This window comes from Myotis daubentonii, chromosome 1 (genome assembly GCF_963259705.1).
Source record: "Myotis daubentonii chromosome 1, mMyoDau2.1, whole genome shotgun sequence".
NCBI lineage: Eukaryota > Metazoa > Chordata > Mammalia > Chiroptera > Vespertilionidae > Myotis > Myotis daubentonii.
The window spans coordinates 20676421-20702664 of record NC_081840.1 but is presented as its reverse complement, the minus strand read 5'-3'; the positions used below and the strand labels follow the sequence as shown (position 1 = coordinate 20702664).

The 26244-nt window shown below is 52.7% G+C and overlaps 1 protein-coding gene across 2 annotated transcripts in view; it reads left to right on the top strand.

Moving 5' to 3' along the window:
* Positions 1 to 26244, top strand: part of ESRRB (estrogen related receptor beta) — a 178224-nt gene that overhangs the window by 93743 nt on the left and 58237 nt on the right. The gene's annotated exons all lie outside the window — the stretch shown is intronic.

Here is a 26244-nt window from a genome sequence, read left to right as displayed (position 1 = left end):
TTTGAGTTGTCATCCCCTGGCATTTTGCTTCTGAGAGAATTCTGAAGAGACCATTCTGGGAAAGGTAGAACTATAGAATACGTTTTGAATAAGAAAATAGCCAATGCCCTAACCGGTTTGGCTCAGTGGATAGAGCATCAGCCTGCGGACTGAAGGGTCCCATGTTTGATTCCGGTCAAGGGCATGTACCTTGGTTGCGGGCACATCCCCAGTGGGGGGTGTGCAGGAGGCAGCTGATCGATTTTTTTCTCTCATCGATGTTTCTAACTCTCTATCCCTCTCCCTTCCTCTCTGTAAACAAAAAAACAACAACAAAAAAAAGCCAAGACAAGCCCTGGCCGGGTAGCCCAGTGGGCTGGAACATTGTCCTGTATACCAAAAAGATGCAGGTTCGATTCCCAGTCAGGGTACATACGGGAGGCAACAGACTGAGGTTTCTTTCTCACATTGATGTTTCTTTCTCTCTCTCATCCTCTCTCTCTCTAAAATCAATTAATAAAACAACAACACCCAAAACAAAACCATATCCTTGGGTGATGATTAAAAAAAGAAAAAGAAAACGAGCAGGAATGTAATTTGGGGAGACAGTAGCGCATGGGGCCGGAGAACTCTGAATGGCGGCAGATGGACTCAGTGCTGGTCTGCAGACTGTTAGAGATGAGAACAAAACGGGGAAAGTCAGAGCCGCCCCGCGAGCTTTCCCAACGCGCTCACATCAGTGCAAGGCTGTGCTGTATTCTGAGGCTGTGGCCGTCCTCATGGGGGTATGAAAGTGGCTTTGCTTTTGTGAAATGACGATGATACCGGATTCTTTTTCCTTTATGGCTCTCACTTGACAATATAGTCCAACTTGTATTGGTTCCCAAACTTGGCGGAATGGGGTTTAGCCCATGGATTGGAGAACCAGGAACCAGAAACCAGGTGTCCTCCCGCTGGGCAGGCTCTGTAGGGGGCCTGAGGACAGCGAGTGCAGACACGGGAGACAGGGGTTCACTGGGAGGCTCCTGGGAGTCTGGCTTGTCTCCTTGTCCATGGACCTGTGCGCCTTGTGCTCCTCATAGGGCAGCCGGTTCGAAGTCGCAGACATAGGAGATTTTTCTCTGCTTGAGCACCTCAGAGAGCCATGGTGCTCACCCTCCCTGTCAGCTCTGAGGCCTGCCTCCTGCAGGGAGTTGCATGTGTCTGAGAAGAAAGGCTCCTGTCACCCTTTGTCGTGAAGGCGGTTCAGGGCCAGGCCGCTGCTGAGGCCAGCTCAGCCCTGGGCGTTCACGTGGGAGGATGGAGCGGAGGAAAGCACTGAACTGCTTGTGTCAAAGACGGGAGCAAAAAGGGGAAGTCTGAAACAGACTGGGGAGTGCCATTCATGGAAGAGCGGGCCTCCCTAATCCCCTCCCGGTCTTTTCAGCCTGGAGACTTTGGATTCAAGAGATGGTGATGAATGGGGACCACAGTGATATATTCTTCAGAGGGCACCCCGGGTTTAGGCTGCGGGTAGCCCCAGAGCAGAGGCCCTGGTCCCTTAGATTCTGACCCTCAACTGCAACATTCCTTGAAGACTATGGAATTTAATGACTGCAAGATGCCCTTGTGGAGAAAGAAGCTTTCGGTGGTTGCGTTAGTCAGGGTTCTCCAGAGAAACAGGACAAATAAGGGGTGTGTGTGTGTGTACCCCTCATCTCCACACATATCCTATATAATAAAAGGCTAATATGCAAATTGAGCAAACAGCGGAACGGCCAGTCGCTATGATGTGCACTGACCACCAGGGGCCAGACACTCAATGCAGGAGCCGGGCTCACGGCTGGTGAGCACAGTGGTGGTGGGATCCTCTCTCGACTCTGCGGTAGCACTGAGGATGTCCCCCGAGGGCCTCCGGAAGGTGAGAGGGCGCAGGCCTGGCTGAGGGACCCATCCCCCCCTCCCCCTGGCCCCGAGTGCACAAATCTCATGCACCAGGCCTCTAGTTTATATATATGTATATAAATGGTTTCTCCAGATGTTCTCTCAGAAGCAAAATGCCAGGGGATGAAAATACAAGAAAAGGGGAATTAAGTGCCCAGTTTTAGGGCTCTCACTGCCGGGATATTAAAATATTTATAACTATTTATGTAAAATATTTTTATATATTTTAATGAATTGACGCATGCAATTATGACTGTAGGCAAGCCCTAAGATCTACAGGGTGAGATAGCTAGTCCAAAGGCCTGAGAACCAGGAGAGCCAGTAGCGTAGTGTAGTTCCAGTCCAAAGGCCAGCAGGCTGGAGACCCAGGAAGAGCTGATGTTTCAGTCTGAGTCCAAAGGCAGGAGGAAGCTGATGTCCCAGTGTGAAAGCAGTCAGGCAGGAGAAATCCTCTGTTACTTGGGAAAGGGTAATAGGCCTTCAACTGATTGGATGAGGCCCACCCACATTAGGAAGGGCAATCTGCTTTAAATGTTAAATCTCATTTGACTCGTTCACCCAAGTGTTTTCCTTATGTTTTGACAATGGTACTTGTGGGGTTTTTTGTTTTGTTTTGGCAAAGGAAGGGGAGAAGGGGCAAGATACTTGTGAAAATCCTATGGAACTGGATTCTATGGACCAGGAGACAACAACTGAGACCTCACTGGTCCTCAGAACTTCCTCTGGCATAACCTCCATCCCTGAAAATACTTGACGTTGGCTTTTCGGGCCCCTCCTCCCTGCTGTCTGCTGTGCCGTGCTGGCCAGAGAAGGCGGCCGTCCTTGATTGGCACCGTTGTGCATGTGGGAGCCTCCACACGCTGTCACGGTCAGACTGCATCCCAAAGTGAAAGGACTGGAGAACTTTCTGAGAGTTCTGTTGGGCTGTGTTTACTGGCGCTTACTCAAGGAGTGCTGGCTTGTTGGGTGCCGAGCTCTTTATATGCATGATCTTTCTTAATCTCTCCAACCACCCTTTGAGTTGGGAACTGGTGTCTCATTTTGCAGGTCCAGAAATAGGCACAGAGAGTTTCCATGACCTTCTAGCAGGTGGGAAGAGGATTCGAACCCAGGCCTGTGATCACGCCACCCCCCTGATGCCCACGGTGTGGCTGGGAAACCTTCAGGAGCGAAGGAAGCAGAGGCCACACCAGGCGTGTAGTTGGAAGTCGAACAGTTTATCTGAAAGCCCTTACCTGACAAGATGCCTTTTGATGGGGAAAGAGAAAATCAGAGAGATTAGGGGATGGGAGGAAGCCAGTGAGGGGAGACAGACTTTGTATGTTTGTTAAATGTGCTCACATTCCAGAGGGAAAGGCAAAAAAAGGACATTGGTTTAGGACAGTGATGGCGAACCTTTTGAGCTCGGCGTGTCACCATTTTGAAAAACCCTAACTTAACTCAGGTGCCGTGTCCCAAATAGAAATTTTTTGATATTTGCAATCATAGTAAAACAAAGACTTATATTTTTGATATTTATTTTATATATTTAAATGCCATTCAACAAAGAAAAATCAACCCAAAAAATGAGTTCGCGTGTCACCTCTGACACGCGTGTCATAGTTTCGCCATCACTGGTTTAGGATGTCCTGGGCCATCATCCCCCTTGCTGGTGACAGACAGGCCCTGCCCAGCTCTGCATCTCACTTGGTGCACAAATGGCCTGGTGCCCTCGGAGGTGGTCCCTGAGAGCACCAGACGGAAGGAGGTGATAACAGGCAGCAAGACCCTGCTCAGAGGGAGAGAACTTGGGTCCAATAATGGCTGTGACTTGGAGAAGTCGAGGTGCTCTCAGATATCTGGCATGCTGTCGGCCTGTCCGCTAAGTGAGCGAGGTGCTGCGTCCTATTTTGCACGAGGCTGTTCCACAGAGGAAGTGCACATGGGCAACTGTGTCTGTCTCCGGCCGCCAGTGCTTGTCAGGGCCCAGCCCCTGCCACACAGGTATCTATGAGCAATGGGTCTGCATACGTGTGTGTACATACGTACCACCCAAAATGCATTCCTGCATCACACTTTTCAACTATTATATTTCACTAGAGGCCCGGCGCACAAAATTCGTGCACAGGTATGGTCCCTGGGCCTGGCCTGTGATCAGGGCCATCTTCCCTGGCTGCTGGCACCAGCAATGCCCCCCACTGCCACCCACCTAGGTTCCCAGCTTGCCATCGGGAGATCAGAGCCTGATGGCTGGGGGGAAGGGCCCAGAGGTCAGCCAGTCCCACCCGCTCACGGCCCCGCCCCTGCTGTGGGTTTCCCTCTGTGTGTGGGGCGACTGGTAAGGCGGGGGCCTTGGCCTGGCACTGCCCGCATCTCTGCCACCCACCCCCCGAGTCACTGTTCACCACCGGGTGATGGGAACCTGCTGGCCGGGGAAAAGGACTGAGAGGTGGTCAGTGCACCTCATAGTGACTGGTCAAACGATCATTCTGGTTGTTCTGCTGTTATGGTCGCTGGGCTTTTATTATATAGGATGATATGATATGAAATGATACATGATGTTATGATTTGATATAATATCCTTGTTAATCATCTGTCTCTCCCATTAGAATAAAAACTGCCAGAGGGTCAAGGAGGGCGTTATTGTCACTGTCAGACAGTGTCCAGAGCATTGAAGTACCCGATAAATGTTATGGGTAAAGGAATGAGTGGACAGACTACGAGGTACGATCTCTTAGTACGTGCCCTGGATTTTACTCCTGCATATGAACTGCACCCTTTCAGCAGAGGCCCTGGGAACTGCAGTTCGCTTGTCCAGCCTCCTTCACCTCCCTCTCCCTCTCCCTCTCCCCTCCGTCCTCTGTCCCTCCTCACCCTCCTCCTGCTCATGCTCGGTATCCCCTCCGCTCCCTTCTTAGCACTGCGCTCAGTCATCTCATCTCTGGCTCCAGCCCAGCCGCTTGAATATCCTTAATGATGATTTTGACTTTTTTCCCCCCTGAGAGACAAAGTCATTTGAAACCAAGCTTATGAGCTTGTTTGTTGGCCAAGTTAGTCACTAACCCAGAGATGATAAATGAGGTGTAGTAATCGGACACATATCTTTGAATCCTAATAATATTAATAGTTCTTGAAGAGGGCCCAGTGCCCGGAGGGTACGATGAACCGCCCTCTAGTTTTCCTTGGGAGGTAGTTGGGGAGTTTCTCCTTGGACTCTGAGTCCCTGGGTGTGATCAGAAGACGGTAGAGTGTGCCTGGCGGCTTTCCCCAGTGAGCCTGGGCGTGAGGCATCGGTAAATGTGCCCAAACAGATCAGAGAGGGAAATAGAGCCCAGAATCTTCAAGCACCTGCTGTTGTCAGGTCGGTAAGCCACCCCTAGGAATGTCCTCTGCCAAGGCTGCCCTCTGTGTCACTGTGTGGCCTTGGCAGGGACCCCCCCTCCCCCCAACACACACACATACACTTCGATTCCCTCTTGCCTGTGCTCAGGCCCAGCCCTGCCCTTCAGCGGGCACCTTATTCTTCCCCGTGCTCCATACCTGCCTGGGGAGCAGCTGTTCAGGAGGCGGGCCCTTCGCCTGTGATAGATGGAGTGGCCGCTGCAGGGGCTGGCCCCTTCCGGGAGTGCGGGTGGAGGGGGGCAGAGTGGCTGTGTCCTGTCTCACAGATGAACCTTGCTGGGCAGGCTCCTCACTCTGCCCGCAGCCCTGACTCTGGGGCTGCATTGCCACTTCCTGCCCGAGCTCCAGGAGCCCTGATCCCGGGCCACTGGGCGCTGAGCCTGGTTTGGAGCCGCTGCCCCTGCTTTTGCTTGCACAGCTCAGCCTGGAGCCATGCAGGCCCCAGCCAAGCCTGTCCTAAGATCTTCACAAGTCTGTATCAGAGCATATAGATTATACGCCCCATTCATACAACTTTTGTTGTGAAAATTATTTGGAATCTTTTGTATGCAAATAACTGATTGAGTTTAAAATAGGCTCTGATTTCTTAGAAATCATCAAGGCAACTCAGAAATTTCTACTAAGAAAATCTAATCTATGTTATGTTCAGATGTGTGAAATGTTTATGAACACACCCGAAACGAACCAAGGTGACACGTTATGCTTTGTGGACATTTAATTGAACGTTAACATTTTTTATTTTGATTTTTTTTTAATGTTTGTAGATAAACATGTGAAGTAGGGAGTGTCCTGTCTGGTACTAGTTTCTCTAATTGCCTGTGGTCTGTCTGGACCCGCTTCCTGGGGGCTGGGATTGTGTTCTGTTCACACCGTCTCCAGCACCTCGGACAGTGCCTGGCACCCAGGGACTCCACGAGGTAAACAATTGCTGGCTCCATAAATGAGTGAATGGACCTTTACACACCTGCCTCCACAGGCTGTTGGGAGGATCAGGTGAGAAGAGACACATATTTCAAATGATATGGATGTGAGGGCGATCTGGCTGCGACATCTGTCACCCCATTGGTCGCCAGGGTTGATTCGGCTGATCTGGCTGGCTAGGCGGGTGTCCCCCTCCTCCCTCACCGATCCATGTGCGTCCCTCCCGAAGCTGCGCGCTCGGTCGAAGAGGACGACCTTCCCCCCCGAGGAGAGGACTGGTCTTCAGTCAAGGGTATAGAGTAGCTGCACTCCCCTGCTAGAACCTCCAAACAAGCTCTCAAATGATAAACCAACATGCCGGTGGCCCAGGAGTCAGGACACATTTTCTGCTTGCAAAGGGCTTTCCCGATGTTCACTACATGCCTCGCAGAACCGCGGCTCTCAATCTCCCATCGGCATATTGCAGAGCAGGTTGACCCCGGCAGGTCTGGGGCAGAGCCTGGGCATCTGCACCTAACGAACCCTCTGGTGGCACTGATGCTGCTGGTCCCCAGTCTGTGCTGAGAGAAACCCCCACGAGAACTAGTGATTTTCGCTTCGTGTGGCAGGTAGGACAGAAACCTAGGGCCCACGGGCTGTCTCAGCTGGAATGCAGTGTGACCCAGGGGCCCGTGGTCCCAAAGTTGGTGAAAGGGAGGGGGTTGGGGGCTGCCCCTCTCCGTGTTTGAGGGCCCCCGAGCCTGCATGGAGCTGACTCTGGTCCTGGCACCCCCGAAGTTCTAGTTTCCCATTTCTTTTCATTAGATCAGAGGGTTTGGGAGCTTCGGGCCACGCAGGCTGCTCAGTGCACACGTCGGGTCCTGCAGGGCCATGCAGCCTGGATCACAAGCCTGAAGCCCTTGTTGCTGAGCATCGATGGGGCAGGAGTGGGTCTGGGTGCCTCCAGGCGGCAGGGGTACCGCCCCTGATGACCTTGGAACAGGGCACAGAGGTGCTGGTATTGGAGGCTGGGCAGCCCGAAGCCAGTGAGCCCAACATGATGGAGGCGGCTACTTCCCCCAAACGGGACAGATCCTCCCGGCCTGCTCTGCTCGTGCCAAGCTGCCTGTCAATTCCTCTGGCGCGGCCCCTGGGGGAGGTGACTGTGGACGCTGGACCATGGGTCCTGGCTACCCAGCCCTCTGACGATACCAAGCAGCCCACGGTGTGTAGGTCACACACACACCAGCACAGTCTTCGAGGACAGGGCACCAGGCTGCAGTCACTTACAGCTCAGAGCAGGCTTGGGACCCCGAGTCACCAGGCAGGTTGGAGGGGCCATCAGGCCTTGGCCCCCCAGAAGTGCAAAAATCCAGGCTAGCCCTTGCCTAGGGTTATCTGGTCCTCCTCATTGATTCTTTCTTTTGTTCATTCCACAAAGAATGATCAGGCACCTTCTATGAGGGCACAAACATGGATAGGACAGTCCCGGTCCTCACGGGACTTACCTGGTAAATGATGCCCAAAGCACAAGCAGCACAGAGAGCAACGAGACCCCCGGGTGCTCCATCAATCTGTCCAGAGAGCAAGTGCTGGGGGAGCATCAAGGAGAGCGAGCCTGGCCAGGCTTCTTCATAAGGAGGAGGGGAAGGCATTCCAGAGAAAAGGTGTGACGTCATCAGATATTGGCCGTCTGACAAACATTTGGTGTGAGTGGCAGGGTAGAGAAGAGAAGAGCAGTAAGTAAGGACTGATGTTTACTGAGCCCTTGGTTCTAGCCAGGCAATGCTCTGAGCACAGTCCATACACCATCTCATTAACCCTTTGAGATGAGTCCTGTTGCTGTCACTCCCATCTGACAGTTGCATAGCCTGAGGCCCAGAGAGGTGACGTTCATGCTCCAGGCCAGGCAGGTAGCAGTGGCAGAGTTGGGTGTTAAACCTCCCCCCAGCTGGCACTTAACCCATCTGAGCCTCAGCTGCTCCATCTGTAAAATGGGACACCCAGGCTTCCCTTGCAGGTCTCTGGGAGGGATTAAGTAAGCCGTGTACAAATGCACGTGGAAAATCTGTGAAAAGATGACAGGAGTCACAAAAAAAACTGGGTTACTTTGGGGAGTCCGTCTAGGGGACTAAGGATTAGAGGAGAAAGAATAACAATCGAGTCCCTGGATCACTTATTGGGCCTCTGGTGCAGTGAGGTTAAATGACAAGGAAAGTTCAGGGGAAGGAGTTGGGTGGGGGCTCAGCTGGAAAGGGGACGGAGAGGTGAGGCTGGTGTCCCTGAGGTGGGGATGGCATTTGTCTGTCGTGGGCACTCCGCCTGCACTCACTCCTCTCTCTGAGAAGGACACTGTGGCGACAGGCTTCCTCTTTAATCCAGTGTGTGCGCTTTATCTCTGCAGGCTTCTTGCGGACTTGGTTTAGAGATCTCAGCTCAATACCATTAGTGCATATCTGCAGAGGGCCCTTTGTAAAACTGATTAGAAAGTGGGCTTTTGCATGGGGGGTGGGGGTGGGGGTGGGACCTAATCCGATTTGAACACTAGATGGTATCTCATTCCCTGTGTCTACCAAAGGCCTGGGGACCTCCCAGGGAGCCAGGGCCTCTAATTTGGTTTGCGAATACATTAGCCAAACAAGCAGAGGGGGCTCCTTTGGGGAGTGAGTTTGGGGGTGGGTGGGGTGGGGCCAGGAGATGGTGGGAAGGCAGAGGAATGAAGAAGGGGTGCTTTCTGCATAGATTCTGGGTGTAAGCTGTACCCTAGGTCACCAACGGTGTGCACTTCCGATGGTTTTACCCAGTCTTCGAGAATGAAGCACTTTTAAGGGGACGTGTTATTGTATCACCTGTCACTTACCGAGTGCCCATAGTTCATTTTTCAGTCTCAAAACAAGTGCTATTCCCACGTATAATAAAAGCCACACAGTACCAGAGTGTAGGCAATGACGGTATGTTATCCTTTCTTTCTCCCCTAAGCCTTGATCCCCCAGACCCTCCCCAGAGTAACCACTGCCACCAAGTTTCCTGTCACTTGTATCTTTGCACCATCTTCCATTCCCATCCATGCACAGCTTTCCTCGTCCCTCCAAGAAACCCACGGGGAAGCCTGGGTGTCCCTTTCCAGAGACGGAGAAATTGCGGTTCAGCTTGGTTCGGTGCCAGTGGGTGGGTGGCCAGCTCAGGACCCAAATTGTCCCTGGTCTGGCTTGAACCCCCGGGGTCTTTCCACAGAATCCTGTGCTCTCCCTGAAAAGAGAGGGAACTGCTCAAAGCTGAACAAAGGCACCTGGAGTTTTACTTGTCCAGCTCTTTCCTCGGGCCCATTCACATGCTATCGCTTTGTCTACTTATACCTAAGTGTACTCAAAGCGGAACGGAAACTTCCCAGGCGTCCTTGCGCAGAGCCTCCTTCAGGTCACGGGCTGCAGATCTGGGGACCTCCTTCCCTTCTCCTTCAGCCCTCCTATCCAGGACTTAGCGTGCCCCCCCACCCGCCCCATACAAGCTACACCTTTTCAACAGTTCTTTATCCCAAACCCATCCTCTCCCCACAAGGAAGGTTTTGTAAGGACCAGAATCCCTCAGCCCCAGTACTGTACGTAAAACCCAGAATTATGTAACAGCTGGATTATGGGCGATTATTAGCTTTGCTTAAAGATTTTCCGTTTACTCAAGGATTAGTTGCAGGGTTCCTTTAAATAGCTAGCTTTGCTCGTACATTTGTATTGCAAAGAAAGGTGGTTGGGAAAGGGGGGAGGGCAGGACTGGGAAATGGACTGATGGAGTTCTAAGCCAGCTGTGTGATGGTCGTTTTCCTCTTGGGGCCTCAGTTTCCTTGTCGGGGACAGTGAAAAGCGGCTCCCTGCCCAGTCCCAGCGTTACCCGCACAGTGAACGCTGCGTGTAACCCTCTGCCCTGCAGATCTAAGGCTGTGGCCGCGGCTCTGACTGCAGGGCCTTTATGCGCCAGGTGGGACGGACTGCCCAGCCTGTGCCAGTGTGCTGCAGCCAGCCCCTCTCAGGCCCCAGGATCACTGGGGTTCCAGTTCCAAACCCTTACATTTAGCACCCAAGGATTTTCAGGAACTGCTCCTGGCCCACCTCTTCACTGGGTCTCCTGCCATGCCCTCACCTGACCTAGTCCTGGCTCCGCCCGCTGCCACACACCTCTAGTCCCAGAAGTCCCCAGGTACTGCACTTCCCTGGATGTGTATGCTGTTGGCCACCTCTGTGCTTCGTGCATGCTGGTCCTGGCTGCCTGGAACACCATTCCACACCTGCTCCCTGGCCTGGTGAACACCTTACTTGTCCCTCAAGACAGCCCAGATGACTCCTCCTCCAGGAAGCCTTCCATGATCCCCTTCTCCCAAGGAGGGTTAGACACCCCTTCTCTCTGCTTCAGGAGCTCCCGTGAATATGCCTGTGTGACTCATCATCATACGTTTGGCCACACTTGGTGCACAAATGGCCTGGTGCCCTTGGAGGTGAGTGAGTGAGATAAGAACCCTGCCTTCTTGGAGTTAGTGGGGAGGAGGCTGACAAGCAGACAAGGTCTAGGGATTATAGGTTTCCTGTGTCCTAAGTACAGTGGGGACCCTAACTCTGGAAAGTTGTAGAGGGAGTGACATTTGGGTTTAGTTCAAAACAAAAACAAACTGTACAAAACTGAACGGACTGTGATGGGGGAAGGGACCATGACGGAGGCCCCTCCCTGCATGCCAACTACTGCGCTAAGCACTTTCTAATGTTTTCACTAGTTGTGATTACCACTAGTTTGTATCTGCCATGAGCTGCTGAGCTTACAGGCCAAGCCCCTGTTGTGTAGAACTCAGTAATTGTGTGGTACATGAAATTAAATAAACAAATGAGTAATAACTGCTTTTACAGGAGATAAATGTGCTTTCTTCCCAGGCACACAAGCACCCCACCTCCCATGCAGCAAATGGCATGTCCTTTAAGGGCAAAATCCTGGTGTTAGACGACAGGAGTCCAAATAAATCTTGGCTGTACCCGAGCTGTGGGGCCAAATGTGTTTGCCCTCAGTTTCCCCGTTTGTAAAATGGGATCATTAGAGTTCTCTGATCTCTTAGGGTTGCTGTGAAGACGAAATGAGTTAATCCGTGTGTCACACTTAGAACCGTGCCTGCACATAGTTTTGTGTTTGGTAGTGGGGTTTTTTGAGGGCCCTGGAACTGCCCCCATCGGTCCTCCCAGCCCCCCAGTGTCCCCTCCCAGGCCCCTAGTGTCCCCTCTTAGACCCCCAGGTTGCTGAGCTGGCTGTTTGCCTCTCTTCCCTCGCTCCAGTGAACTTTTTCACTACCCACCCCAACCAGTCAGCACAGTAATAATCCAATTTCACTTGATTATTAGTCATTAGCTTCTGCTGCTGTTTTGTTTATTACTTGTTTTTAAGCATTCTAGATTTAATTGAGTTGATTGATTAGCACAATCGCTGATTGGAAGGAGATGCTCTGTAACCCTCTCCTCCCCCTGCCTGTGCCTCCCCCAGCGAGCCTGGGGCTGCTGGCTGGGGTCCAGGCCTCCCGTTCAGAGGGGCAGTGGTATAGCCAGGTGTGGGCTGAGTGACCTGGGGCCAGTTCCTGCTTCTCTATGAGCCTGAGGTCTTCATCTGTAAAAAGGGGGTTGAACTAAATGAACCTTCTGATCTCTTCCAGCCCTAAAATTCTATGAAAACTCTTCACCTAAGCTCCCCTGCCCGCCCTGGTTTGTGAATCATTCATTCGTTCAGCATCACTGAGAGCCCGTGCTGTGCCCAGCACTTAGCCAGGTTTTGTAGGACCAGATGTGAGTGAGATAAGAACCCTGCCTTCTTGGAGTTAGTGGGGAGGAGGCTGACAAGCAGACAAGGTCTAGGGATTATAGGTTTCCTGTGTCCTAAGTACAGCGGGGACCCTAACTCTGGAAACTTGTAGAGGGAGTGACATTTGGGTTTAGTTCAAAACAAAAACAAACTGTACAAAACTGAACAGACTGTGATGGGGGAAGGGACCGTTATGGAGGCCCCTCCCTGCATGCCAAGTACTGCGCTAAGCACTTTCTACTGTTTTCTCTTTCATCCTCACAGCAGCCCTCTGAAGAGGGGAATGTGGTATCAATTTTACAGAAGAAACACTTGCAGCTTGGAGAGGCTGAGTGGGAGAGGCAGATGTTGAAATGAGGTCTGAACGATATGCAAGCACATCTCCCTATACAGGTTCATACCAAGTTACAATCCTATCTAATAAAGAGGGAATATGCTAATTGACCCTCACGCCATCACAAAGATGGTGGCACCCACAGCCAATAAGGAGGGAATATGCTAATTGACTGTCCTACCCTCAAAGATGGCGGCACTCACAGCCACAAGATGGCAGTGCCCAGTCCCCTCAGCCCTGCCACGTGCCTGCCTCCAGAGTCCCCCAGTCCCCTCAGCCCCCCAGCCGCCCGGGGCTGGCTCAAGGCACAGGCAAGCCTAGGATGGTGGCTGCCAGCCTCCCAGGGCCAGCTTGAGGTGCAGGGATGCCTCGGATGGTGGCTGCCCAGCCGCCCTGGGCCACCTGAGCCTCAGGTAACCAGGGCCAGCCGAGGCTTGCGCTGCCGGCAGTGGCAGCAGCAGAGGTATTATGGGGGCATCGCCTTCCCCTGATCGCCGGGTCGCCTCCTGCCCCTGAGGGCTCCCGGACTGTGAGAGGGGGCAGGCCAGGCTGAGGGACCCCCCCCTCCAGTATTAAATAATTTGAGAAAACTTTTTTAAAAGTTCAGCTACATCCCCAACGATCACTTCTCTTTTCATATTTCCATACATACTCTTTTTATATTGTGTACATATGCAGCCAGTGCAAGGGCCCTGGGGTAGTGATGCTCTTGGCATATTTGCCTGGAACACGGGGGAAAGGGCAGAAGGTAAAGTGGGAAAGGTAGCCAGAGCTGGTTGCAAATGTCTTTGCAAACCACTGAAGGGACTCTTATTGCCAATGTGTTTTTCCATTTTCTTCCAATCCCCAGTGTTTCAACAATGCCACAATTCAACCCAGTGGATTTGGCATTATAATCCAACATTAAGTTTGTCTTCAGCGGCATTGGTGCGCTCATGGGCGTGTGAACACGTGTGAGTTTGAAGGTCACATTTCAAGCATGTGGCTGCTGCTTCTGATGAGCTGTGTTAGGCTGAATCGATAGGAGTGAGAGACCTGATTCGAAGTGTTTGGTCACCTGTGCGGCTCCAGACCAGTAAGGCCTCGTGGTAACTGCAGGTGGAGAGAGGAGCCTTCCAGGCAGTGCGCCCGTGTGTGCAAAGGAGCAGAGCCGAGGCAGAGCAAGGCTTGCTGGGGCCTCTGACCTGACGGAGGAGCGGGAGGTCAGAGAGTAGGTGCCCCTGAGGAGGCGGCACATAGTCACGTGGCTCTTCACCTTCAATTCAAGAAGCAAAGCTGGGGCTTTAAAATGGTTTCCAGTTTCAGAAACAAAACAAAACCCAACTTCTTATTAGTTTTGCATTTACAGAAAAATTGCAAAGATGGTGCAAACAGTTTCGTATGCTGCTGTCTGTGTCCCGCACTCGCTAGCCTCTCATTACTGTGGTACATGATTAAGCTGAGAACTCAAGCGTTGGAAACCCTGATTCTGTTTCTAGCCCACGAAGGGACATTGAATGAGATACCTTCCATCCTCAGTCCCTCCACTCTGACCTTGGCGGGAGACTGCTCACCTTGGTTTAACTGGACAGACCTATGAGTGCTCATCAACCCAGGGCTCCCTTTTGGTTTCATTTGTGAGTGGCCACCCACTGGGATCGGTGGGACCAATCGCCCTGAAGACCTTGTTCTCCCTCCCCTCCCCCAGGAGCCAGGGTTGTGAATGCCAGAGTGAGTGCCGATGAGGAAGGTGTGACAATGGCACAGGAGGCTGACACTTTGCAAAGCTTTTGAAAAATAATATCCTAATTTGATCCTTGCAGTAACTCCGCAAGGTAGCAAGATGGGTTATCACTGTTATAGAGATGAAGAAACTGAGGCCCAGAGATGGTCAAGAACCTGCTGACGGTCGTGGAGGAAAAAAGGGGCAGAAGCCAAGACTTGAAACTGGACTGGGAGAGCCTAGGGTTGGGTGGCTCTCCTCCCGGCGTAGCCCGGCCTGAGCTGGCCGGTAGATGGGGCAGCGGCTCTGGGTGGACGTGGGTGGGGAAGCCCTGCTCCCCTGATCCTGGACGGGGGGGTTGAAGGGGGTGTCGTGTGGGGCAGGAGGACTGGCATTTGGCTGGAAAGGCACCTCAGGGTGGGAGACTGGGGGTTATGGATTCCCAGTCTGTACACGTCATATTGATTGCAGGTCATTGTATTACAGGGAGTGTTTCATTTTGTAATGTGATTTTTTTTTTCTTTAGGTGATTTCATTTTTAACCCTTGAGTTACCTGTGAAACCAGCATGAGCTCAAAGCTTGTGACTGGTGTCCAGCTTCCCAGGTTAACCTGGGGACCAGCAGTCCCATTTCCTTCCACCATGTCACCTCCTGTGTCATGTGTCTTCAGGCCGCTCTGGTACATGGCTAAGGGCTGACTCCATTTCCATAGAGGGAAGTAGAATGGCTGAGACCAGATAGGGTGAGTGACTTTCTCAAGGACACACAGCCTCAGAGGTGGGCCAGAAGCCATATTGGTTAGGGGATTGAGCCTGTAACCCAGGCATTTGCCCTGACCGGGAATCTAACCATGATCTCCTGGTTCATTGGTCATCGCTCAACCACTGAGCCATGCTGGCTGAGCCAGAATCATCAGTTCTTGATCTTAGCTTGGAGGGGGAGGGGGGTGAGTCAGAGCGGCTGAACCCCCAGACATGGGTGTCACAGTGGAGTTTAAAACTTTACACTTTAACGTACCAGAGACACTGTGTGACCCATGACACGCAACATCCTTGAGCCTCAGTGGATTTTCCCATCTGTAAAGCAGGACTGAAAACCCAGAGTTTTCATGAATATTCAAAAAGCTGATATGGCCCTAGCTGGCTTGGCTCAGCGGATAAAACGTCGGCCCACGGACTGAAGAGTCCTGGGATTTTGGTCAAGGGATTCCACTTGGCAGGGCCAATAAGAGGCAACCAATCCATGTGTCTCTCTCACATCAATGTTTCTCTCTGTCTCCCCCTCCCTTCCACTCTCTCTAAACAAAGAATTAATAGAAAAATACCCTTGGGTGAGGATTAACAACAACAACAAAAAAGCTTATCTGTGTAAAGCACATAGTTAAGTGCTTAACAAGAAGGGACGTTTCATGGTCTTATTCCATTAAATAATACAGCAGCATTCATTCTTTTTTTCCTCCCAAGGGCTTCCATGTCTGTTTTCTCATGGTGTCTTGACCACAGCCCAGCGAAGGAGGGTGGTTGTTCTTGGGTCCAGCTCAGCAATGCAGCAGCTGAGATGCAGGGGAGTGTGGTGATACGCCCAAGGCCACTCAGCAAACCAGTGGGCTCCCCGAGGCCTGATCCGAGGTCCCAGGGGCCACTGGCTGGGTTAGGTGTGCCCAGTCCGGCCTACCTGCAGCCACAAGGCCCCCCCTCCCTCCGTTCTCCACTCCTCCTCCTCCCCCATCGCCCTGGGAGCAGCTGTCTTTCCGGGGATGCTCTGCCTCCCCATCCTGGGGCAGGGCTGGTGTCATTGCCAGCAGCATCTTGGTGGGATGAAGGCTGCATTAGTGAGCAGTAATTGAAATGCAAAATAACATTTTGATCGAGCCAGCAGGCTGTTTATTTATCAGATCAATATTCAAAATGCTCCATCTGGGGAAGTCAGCTGTGATAAGTGACAGCTCTTCCTGGGGCAAGCCTGGTGAACCAGTGCCTGCCCCCACAGCCCCAGGGACTGCTCCCCCCCCACACACACACACACACACCCCACCCCGAAACACACACCTCTGCTTCTCCTTTTCCACATTGTCTTCTCACAGCCAGCTTATGGAGGAGGCTCAGACCCAAATTGTCAGGCCCTCCTTGCTGTGGCTGGACGGACCGGCACCGGCACCCCGGAGCGCTGAGGAGTCATGGTTAACAGCTCGTGTTTATTGAGTACTTCCTGTGAGCAGCTGCGCTGTGGGGGCTTCACATTTGTTGTGTCATCCAATCCTCAGAAAAGCTCTGTGAGGTTGGGCCACTTCACACACTTTGCAGATGGAGACACTGAGGTGGGGAGAGGTGAAGCAACTGGTTGTACAACCGGTGAGTGACAAGGATGGGATTCAAACCCAGTGGTCTGGGCCCAGAAGGTGGAGTTAGTGAGCAGGCAGCGTGCCTGGCCCCTCTTCTGTCCTGATTCTAGAGAGCAGGGCGCAGCGGTGCACCCTTCTCACTTATACCGAGGCGGGGTTCTGGCTCTGTTTTTCCAACCTCACTTTTCACAGGTTTTCATAAATCACATTGATTCTTGTGTTCAAGTATCTTTTTTAACATTTTGAAACCAGGTGTTTTTTCGTTTGTTTGTTTTGTATTTTTTTTTTTTTTTTTGATAAGTGGGTCCTCAGACTCTAGCCTCTAGAAATTGCTTCCAAACACATTGCATGGTTTTGGGTGCTTAAAAAAAAGGGCACAGCAGAAAGAAAACCCCCTACATCTTTTGTAAAGTCTTCCCAGCAGGATTAGCCGGATTCAGTGGGAACAGAAGGCGAGGTGGATCCTTTAGGTCCTTCGGTGGGGATGTGGGACTCGGCCTCTGGGCGCTGCTCCTCCGGCACTGGCTGACCCTTGCTCTGACGCGGGCCCTGTCCTGTGGCTCACTCCGTGACTGTCACATCCTGGGCAGGTGTTGGTCTTGGGGACTCATATCCCACCCAATTTCAGGCCTCCTCATTCATGTGTTCAAGTATTTACTGAGCACCTATTGGGTGCCTGGAAGGGTCCAGACCATGAAGAACAGTGGGAAGGAAAGCGAACATGGCCCTGCCCACATCTCATATACAGAGGTGAAAGCATGATGTTAAGAAACAGCCCTGAGGCCAGTGTGGCTGGCACAGAGCAATCAGGGGGGAGGTTGGAGGGGGGCGGGCAGAGGATAGCATCACAGAGGTGGTGGGGCCAGACCCCAGGGGCCTCCCCAGCTGAGATAAGGATTCCTGATTTCTGGGAGCGTGATGGGAAGCCCCAGGCTGTTTTGAGCAGAAGGAGTGTTGTGACTCAGTTCTCTTTGCTTTGTAAACCACTGCAGACCTTCCGGCTGTGTGACCCCTGCCAAGATAGTTAGCCCCTCTGAGCCTCAGTTTCCTAATCTGCAAAATGGGGAAAATGTTGACGTACCTACTTCAACAGGTTGTTGCAAGGAATCAGTGACTGAATGCACATCGAACTGTGCCCAGCATAGAGGAAGGCCTTTCTCCTCACACTGCCATCAGCATCACAGAGGTCAGAAGCGGGTTCCCAGGTGGCTGCAGTGCCAGGCTCCCACCTTGTCCACCGAGTTATGATTCTTGGTCATCTGCCCTTTAGCACAAAGACTGGAAAATTGAGTCAGGAAGAGAAATGGATGTTGGGAGCCTCAAGCTTCCTGTGTCATCTCTTCTGTGCATAAGGCCACACAGTCAGGGCCACTGCCATGGCCAGGAGGTGGGAACACACGTGGGGAAGCGGCAATAAGACCCACCAACAGCACACATGAAAGAGACTCCGGGGTGTGATCACACAAGGAGCAGAGTGGAATTGACAGTGTGAGCCAAGGGTCTTAAACACTGATTCCATCTCGGGTTGCATCAACAGAAGTATAGTGTTCAAGATGAGGGAGGTGTGGGCACCGTCCTGCTCTGGGCTGGTCAGAACTCTCCTGAAGAGCTGTTCTCGTTCTTAAGCTCTTCTTTAGGCGGAACAGACAGAACAGATGGATTCTTCCTGAAGGAGGGAACATGTTGATCCTGGTGCGGAGAGGGCTCACTAGGGAGCAGGAAGACACCCTCACCAATCTAGGGGGCTCAGAATTGTTCTGTAGGTCCTGAGGGGGAGAGTGGTGTAAATTATACCGGAAGCTCCAGAGGGAAGAAATATTTGGGGTCTTGACAAGAGCATTTTTTTGTAAGACCATCTGAGTGGTCTAACGATGGAAAAGCTGCCTCCTGAATTAGTGATCTCCCTCTTGCTGGGGACTTCTCCAAAGGCAGGCGGCCAGTGGTCACGGGGACACACCAGAAGCCCTTTGGTCTAAGTGCCTCTGGCTGGAAGAGGGCGCTGCCTGCCTCCCCTTGTCTCAGCTGTCCCCCCCACACAGCACTTTCCCCATGTGCCTCCCTCCCTCTCTTTCTGCAGGCGCACCTCAGGCCTTCTCTGGACACTCCTTCACCTGTCATCTGTCCCCTCCTTAGCACTCCTCACTAACTGAATCTACACACTTCGGTGGTTTGGGTACCACTAGCTATTATTGCACACAACCCCTGTATTTCAGTGGCTTAACCCAGCAGAAGTTTACATCTTGACCACTCAACATTCTGGTGAGGGTGTTCAGGGATCCAGGCTCCTTCCAATTTGTGGCTTTGCCATCCCCCAGGGCCTTGGAGCTGGAGCCTTTGCCCAGATCCTGTGTGGCCTGCAGAATGGAGAAAGAGAAGGAGATGGGGAATAGGGTGCAGGAGTGAGTGCCATTGGAGATTTTTATGAGCCAGAAAGGGGGCGTGGCTTATAGCACTTGGCCCACATTCCATTGGCCAGGGCTAACAGAAAGGGAAACTGGGAAATGTAGTATTTCTAATATCTAGGAAGAAAATGAAATTGCTTTTGGTGAACTCATAACAGTCCCATCTATACTTTTCATATTTCATTGAATCTATGATGTCATCTATTGCTAAAGATACTATTATTTTTGAAATCACAAATTAAATCAAACTATGGCATGCTTTTGATTCAAGATACATTCTAATTATCAAGATGTTAAAATGTGAAAAAATAGTATAGCTTAGAGTCGATGAAATATGGAATTGTCACTCCTTGAGGGCAGGCACCTGTCCATAGGGCTGACATAGTGTCTGCCACACAGCAGATATTCAAGAACTGGCAATGAAAGGAGGAGGGAGGAAGGGAGGGCATACATGAATGAGATGGTGTGTGAGTGGCTCTTCTGTTACGTGTCAGGACCCCCTTGTGTGAGCCATGGAGTCAGGGAATGAGGCTCTTTTCACTCACCTGAGCAGAGGTGCTGTGAGCAATTGCCAACAGTGCGTAAGGCCTGCTCCCAGGGCTCTGCTCCTGGCCAGCCCGTCTCTGCTGCCAGCTTCCACGTTCTTCTCCCTCGCTGCACATTGGTGTGAAGTATGACCTTGGTCACGCTTGAGCTGTCCAACTTACTGCTCTGTCCCTAGAGAGGCAGACCTGACACCTCAGATATCCTGGGAGAGATTCAATGGCCCTGCTTGGGTCTGGTGCACACCCCTGGTCAATCAGCTGGGCCAGTGGGGTGGAGATCTGAAAGAATAAAGATGTGGCAATTCCTGTAGGAGCTGTGTGTGTGGGTGTGTGTGTGTGAGAGAGAGAGAGAGGGGGGGGGGGAGGGACTGGGGGGGGGGGGGAGAGAGAGAGAATGAATGCCGGAGTAGGATTTCATTTCCTAGGAGAGGGGCTAGCTAATTCTAATAGTTGGTTCTAATATAGTGCCTGAATGAGGAGTCTCTTTGTCCGAAAAGGGACTTTCTCGATGGAAGTCCCAGCATGCAAAGAGGCATGCAAATGTATGGTTAAATGGGCAGCTAGGTAGATGCACGGATGGATGAATGATGGAAGGAGAGGGAATAAGACAGTCTTGCTTGCTATATGATTGAGTTTTTAGAGACTGAATGGAAGCCATCTCCTCATTACCAAAAAAGGGGTGCTAGGAACTGCTAACTGCTAACATTTATTTATTGAGCGCTTCCTGTATGCCAAGCACTGTTCCAAGCTCTTTTCTGTATTAACTCACGAATTACCCTATGAGATGAATATGGTAACTATCACCCCCATTTTACAGATAAGGAAACTGAGGCACAAAAGGTTCAATAACTTGTAAGGGTCAGAACTGGAATTCAAACTCAGTCAGTCCAGCTGCAACCACTAAGCTCCAAGGCCCAGCACCACAGCTACTGTGAGGATTACATGCCATGTGGAAACTGCCGAATCGGATCAATGACAGTAGGTGAGCTTCTCATGCCATATCAGTACTTGGTATAGGGTGAGCTTAAGAACAGAGTCAGGAAGAGTTAAGATAAATTCACAGATGTCAGCTCTCCAATAGCTACCGAAAGAAAGAATGCTGGGCGTGTGTTTGGGGCATATTCTGAGCGTGTGATGCTGTCCTTCCTCCGAACATACCCTCTGGTGGTCAGAGCCCAGAGTCGGTCGAGTGGGCTAAAGTGAGGGCCACCAAGTCCTTTTGGGTCCTGCATAAAGGTACTGAGAGGACCAAGGTCTCCCCAGGGGGTAGGGGGTGGGGAGGCGCTTCTGATTTGCACGGAGCCAGGGTCTGAGCCCGCTGTGGCCGTCCATCGTGGGCCCGCCCGCTCTCCCGAGGCAGGCACTCCACGTCCAGTCATCTCATCTCCTTTTGCAGAGCCTCTCTCTTCTCATTGTGATGGATGCAGCCTGGAAAATCATGGATAAAAAGCCCCGATTGGAAGGCACTAATTACCCATCATTATTTTCCATGCCGTAATTTGTGTGGAACGAGATTTCAATCAGTTGTCCGGGATCGGCCTGGTTTTGACTAATCCTTCTAACGACAAGATGCTTAATTACAGATTTTTGCCTGAGCTCCAGCGCATGGGGGGAGGCAGGTTGTCAGGGAAGCCAGTTTGCTATTGGGTCGTTTTGCAGCCCTAGGTCCCAGAGGGGCTCCCAAGAGGAAAAGAGAAAGAGAGTGTCAGGGAAAGTCTGACTGAGGAGACCAGGTAATACAGAACCACCACGAGAGGTGGCGATGGAGGCGGGCAGGTGGGCCGCCCGAGTCAGCTCATTCTCCAGGGCAGCTCACCTGTGTCTCTGACCCCCAACCAACCTGGCTCTCTAGTTAGCAGCTTTGGGCGAGTCACAACTTCTCGGGGCTTTAGCCCCTCATCTGAAAGTCACCAGGGCAGGCAGGAGATTCTCTGAGAACTTAGGTTCAGGACTCCAGCTGTGCTGGTGTGTCTGTCCAGAGAAATGGGTCTACTATTGCAAGATACACGTGCAAGATTTCAACCACACGGTAGTGACAAAACCCGCTTAATTACAATAGGCGATTCAGACTCCTCAGGGCGAAAGTCCGTTGGAAACATCAGTGAGGAGAGAGAATCATCCATCAGCTGCCTTCTGCACACTCCATACTGGAGATCAAGCCCACAACCTGGGCATGTGCCCTGAATGGGAATCGAACCTTGACCTCCTGGTTCATGGTTCGATGCTCAACCACTGAGCCACACTGGCTGGGCTCATTTATCCTCTTAATTTGCCTAACCAACCACTTTCCCCCCCCGGCAAATGGCAAGTCCTTATGGAAATAGCTCTTCTAGATCTGGGGACTTGGTTGAGGGAAGAGCTTTGCTGGGTTTGGCCACAGGTGCTGGGTTTTCTGGAAGGGGTTCCCTGGGGAACCACAATAGCAGCCAATGCCCTCTGAGTGCTTGCTGGGTGCCAGTGTTGTGCCCAGATTTCAAGGTTCCCAAAAAGCCCACCAGGGAGCCAGCGAGTCCGATGCAAAAGCAAAGAGTCCTTCATTTCGAACTAGTTTGGCTCCCCAACCACACTCACCGGTGCAACAGTAAGCCCAGTGGCCGAGAGAGAAAACTCTGTGTGGAGAGAGGTTTTATAGGGGGTTGGGGTAAGGGGAGGAGAAAGGACTGTGGGCCCTGCCGATTGGCCAGGCGCAAGTCAGTGTCTTGTTACACAGGATGTGGTCATATCTATGGCGACTTCCCTTGATTGTCATTGGTTAGTTTAAAGAAGTCCTGGGTGTGGCTAGCAGAGGCGTGGCTTCCGGGAAGAAGCCTTGCCGAGCACATGGCCAAAGTAAGATGGAGGGCATAGCCCTTACCCCGGGGCAAGGTGGAGGGCGTAGTCCTCGCCCTTTCACCAGCTCGCTCCATATGTTTTGCCTGCATTAGTTCGTGCTCACCCAGAACAACCCCATGAAGGAGGTGTTGTGTTTGAGCCCGTTTTACAGATGGGGGCCCTGAGGGTGACCTGTTTACTCAAAGGGAACAGCTACCATGTCATATAGAACTGGCTGGTTTGATGCCACAGTGCAGGCTCATAACCGGTAAGGAACTCAGCTGCTTGTTGCAGTTCTTAGAGGGGCAGCCCCAGCGAAACAGAGGGCTCTGAGGGCCCCTCTGCACGGGGCCCAGGTTTCTGCGTGTGGTGGGTGGACACCACCCCTTAGAGGAGACAGGCCAGGCACGGGCTGGTCATCCCTCTTTTCTCCAGAAGCTTCTCTCCTGCTGTCTGCCCACCAGCAGGCACCTCGAGAGGCTAGATGCCTGGATGACAGCTTAAAGTTCATGACTGTCTCGTGGTGACAGCCTGGGATGTCTCTTCCTCTAGAGAACCTGGGAGACTATCTCAGCAGTTTGGGTTTCACTCAGGTCTTCCAAGAGTCTGAGGTCTCTGCATTAGGAAAACCTTCAACCCATGTTGCTGTCCAGCAGAGGCAGAGAGCCCCCCAGTCAGCTCAGGCACCCCTGGAGCTCAGGCCGCTCTGGGTCCAGGGCCCCGCACTGGCATGAGGAGGGCCAGGGCCAGGGCAGGGCTGGGTGGGGTGGGAGGAGGCCCTGTCCTATCAGAGGCGGTGGAATCGAGGCCAGGGCTCTGTCCTGTTCTGAGATGGATCACAGGGAAAGCGATGCCTGGAGGGGCTTCGACCAGGGACCGCTGCTCTTTCAGAGGCTGCTGAGATGCGGCATCTGTCCCCTGCTCATGGAGTCAATAGCCATCGACCCAGCTGGGAAGTGGGTCTCAGCCAACCGCAGATGACAGACCCAACATGACTCCCCTCCCCAGGGCGAGTGTCAGCCACCTCCCCCGTGTCCTGAGGCTACACTTCCTGCAGCCATACCCTTCTGGGCCTGCCAGCAGGCCCCACCCCTGAAGTCTTCCCTGGCCCAGCCCCCTTCCTTCCCTTTCTCTTGCTCTTTTTCCTACCAAACCTCAGCCTCCACCGGCTGGAAGCCACCGCACTCAGACCTCTCTGGTTCTCCCACACCCACCATTTCTGACATCACTCCCCTGTACCCTGAAACCGCACCATCCATATGCCCAGCCCTCAGTTCCTGTACCCTCTTCCTCCCTCTTCTAAGTCAGTGGTTCTCAACTGGGGTGATTTTGCACACACACATTCGCTCTGGAACATTTGGTCTTGTGTGGAGAAGGTTTCGGTGGTCAGATCTGAATGAATGGAGCAAGACTGGTGGGGTGCAGCAGGCACCCCCACCCCAATCAGTGTTGTATCCACCCTGTCCTTCCTGGAGCTCTGCACATTTGTGTCTGTGAGAGTGTCTGAGGTCGAGGAGTGTGCTTATCCTGTTCCCATTTTCTGGCTAGTACTTAGCACACAGTAGGTGCCTGAAATACAGGTTGACTGTCTCTGGAAAGACATTCTAAGTGAAGCCAAAATAATGATCACAAATATGAGAACATTGAAAGAATGAAATTGTTAGCCTGCCTGGTGTGGCTCAGTGGTTGTGTGTTGACCTATGAACCAGGAGGTCATGGTTTGATTTCCGGTCAGGGCACATGCCGGGGGGCTGGGGGGGGGGGGCGGGGTTGCAGTCTCGATCCCCAGTGGAGGGCATGCAGGAGGCAGTCGATCAATTATTCTCTCTCGTTATTGATGTTTCTCTCTCTCTCTCTCTCTCTGTCTCTCCACCTTTCCTTCCTTTCTGAAATCAATAAAAACAAAAGCAAACAAAAACAAAACATTAAAAAAAGAAAGAGAGGGTCAGGAGGGGAAACCAAGGCTTAGGGGACTGCCAGCCCCGGGTCCCCTTCAGGGCTGTCTGAGCCCGGAGGCTGGGGGATGAGAGGGGGGATACTATGGCTACTGTCCACTGGGAGCAGCCAGGGCTCTCCATCTTCCCCCAGGCACATGCTCTTGTACATCCCCGGGACAGATCTGAAGCAGGTGGCACATAATTCATGCTCACTAAGTAGTAGTTGCCATAATTACTGTTTATGTCAAGTGTATCTCCTGGATCTCTGGGCCTCCAGGGGAGGGCGGGTGGAGGGCTGGGCTGGGAGCTGCCTCACTAGCAGGGTTTGTAAGGTGGGCCCGGGATGTTCCCGTGAATGGCAGAGCCTACAGCGGTGGGCAGGAGGGGGTTACCAAGGAAAGGGCACCTGTCAGCTCTCCCTGTCTGCCCCGTGCAAGGGCCTGGTGGGAAGGACCCAAAGGCGCACTTGTGTTGGCTCGGGCAGGTTTTCTGCCTGTTATACACCCTGCCAGGCTGACGGTGTTTCCTGAGGACAAATCGGGACCCGCTGCTGGTGGAGGGGAAGCAGGCGGCTGTGGGGAGCCCAGGGCACCAGCCAGAGGTGTCTAAAGGGCCCAGAGGAGACCCTCAGCGGGGGCACCCTCTGCCCATGTAAGGGAAACCGGGCCTGTAGGAGAGGGTCTCCAAGGACTTGAGGACTCAATGTTTATTTGGAATAAACCAGGGAGCCTCTGTTTTCAAACACTGCAGTCCCCTAAATAATAAAGCTCTTAAGAGTAGGAACCTTTTATTTTTGTACCTGCAGTGCCCAATTTCTGTTTAGAACTGTCTCTAGGGCAATGGATTCCCTATCTCCAGACATCTTCAAGTGTAGATGCCTGGGACAGCCCCTCGGCAGGTGTGTTAACTAAGAACTCATTAGTGTGTCGGGACCATGAAGGCCCCTCCCCGTTGCGAGATTGCATTTGGTGATGTGGGTGTGGGCTTCGTGGGGTGAGAAGGCGGCCCCTTCCCCAGGTGGTAACAGCCCTTTCCCAGTAGGCTGCTCAGAAAATAGGGGCTCCCTCTGAGCAACACTGGAAGTAGGACTGTGGCTGCCACCCCCCCACCCCCTCCACCGTGGGCCCTCCAGCACTGAGACCCTCCCTCCCAACCTGGAGCCATCTTGCCACTCACAGGCTGTACTGCTGACCTCTCCAGCCCTTTTCCATCTCCAGGACCTCTCCCTCTTCCCTGCCACCTGCTCCTCAGGCATCAGCCTTGGCCTCCTCTTGACCTCCACATGGCCAGGCCGGGCCAGGGCCAGCTGGACCCTGCCAGCCTCCTGATTCCAGATCCTGCCTGGCCCAGAGGGCCTGAGCATGGGCTGCAGCTGAGCTTCCCTAAATGCACGCCATCTCCCTGCTGCGAGCTTTTCCAGCCCATTCAGAGGCCCCTCCTCTCATCCTGGGAGCTGGGCTACAGGAGGGTCACACCTGCCGGCCCCTCACCCCCCAGCAGGGTGCTCATCCCCCAGCAGGGTCTCAGAGGAGGGGCTTTCCTTACGGGAAGCTGGGCGCTTCCTAATGTTCCTGTCACGTTGATAATGCTCCCCTGACTCCCTGGTGAGGCAGGGGCACTTAAGGGTTGAAATTTAAAGTTAAAAACAGCTGAGGGTGCACGGAGCTGGGGCTGGAAGGTTCTCTTCTGCCGCCTGATGGAAGCGCAGTCCCCAGGGGGGAAGGGCTGGGCGGCAGCCTGCCTGCTGGGGTGCCAGGCAGGGCAATGGGAGAGGGGCCTGGAGCCACCCTCCCATGTGCCCTGGGCCAGTGGCAAAGCCCAGAGGGCAGCCAGTCTAGCTGGGACCTTTGCCACAAGCCCTGCCTCTTGGCCCGGCCGGGGGTCTGGTTCCAATCCCGGTGATGGTGGTGGGCAGGGGAAGCTCCGAGCTTGGACTTACTTGAAGCACCAGTGGGATCGGGCAAGATGGGTTACCAAGGGGGTGTCTGGTCCGGGGCCTGGCACGCCCAGACTTTCAAGTGTAGCCACCATGTTTTATTCTTGTGCAGAAAGTTTGGCCAAATATTTTATTTTATTATTTTTTAAAAAATATATTTTATTGATTTTTTACAGAGAGGAAGGGAGAGAGAGAGTTAGAAACATCGATGAGAGAGAAATATCGATCA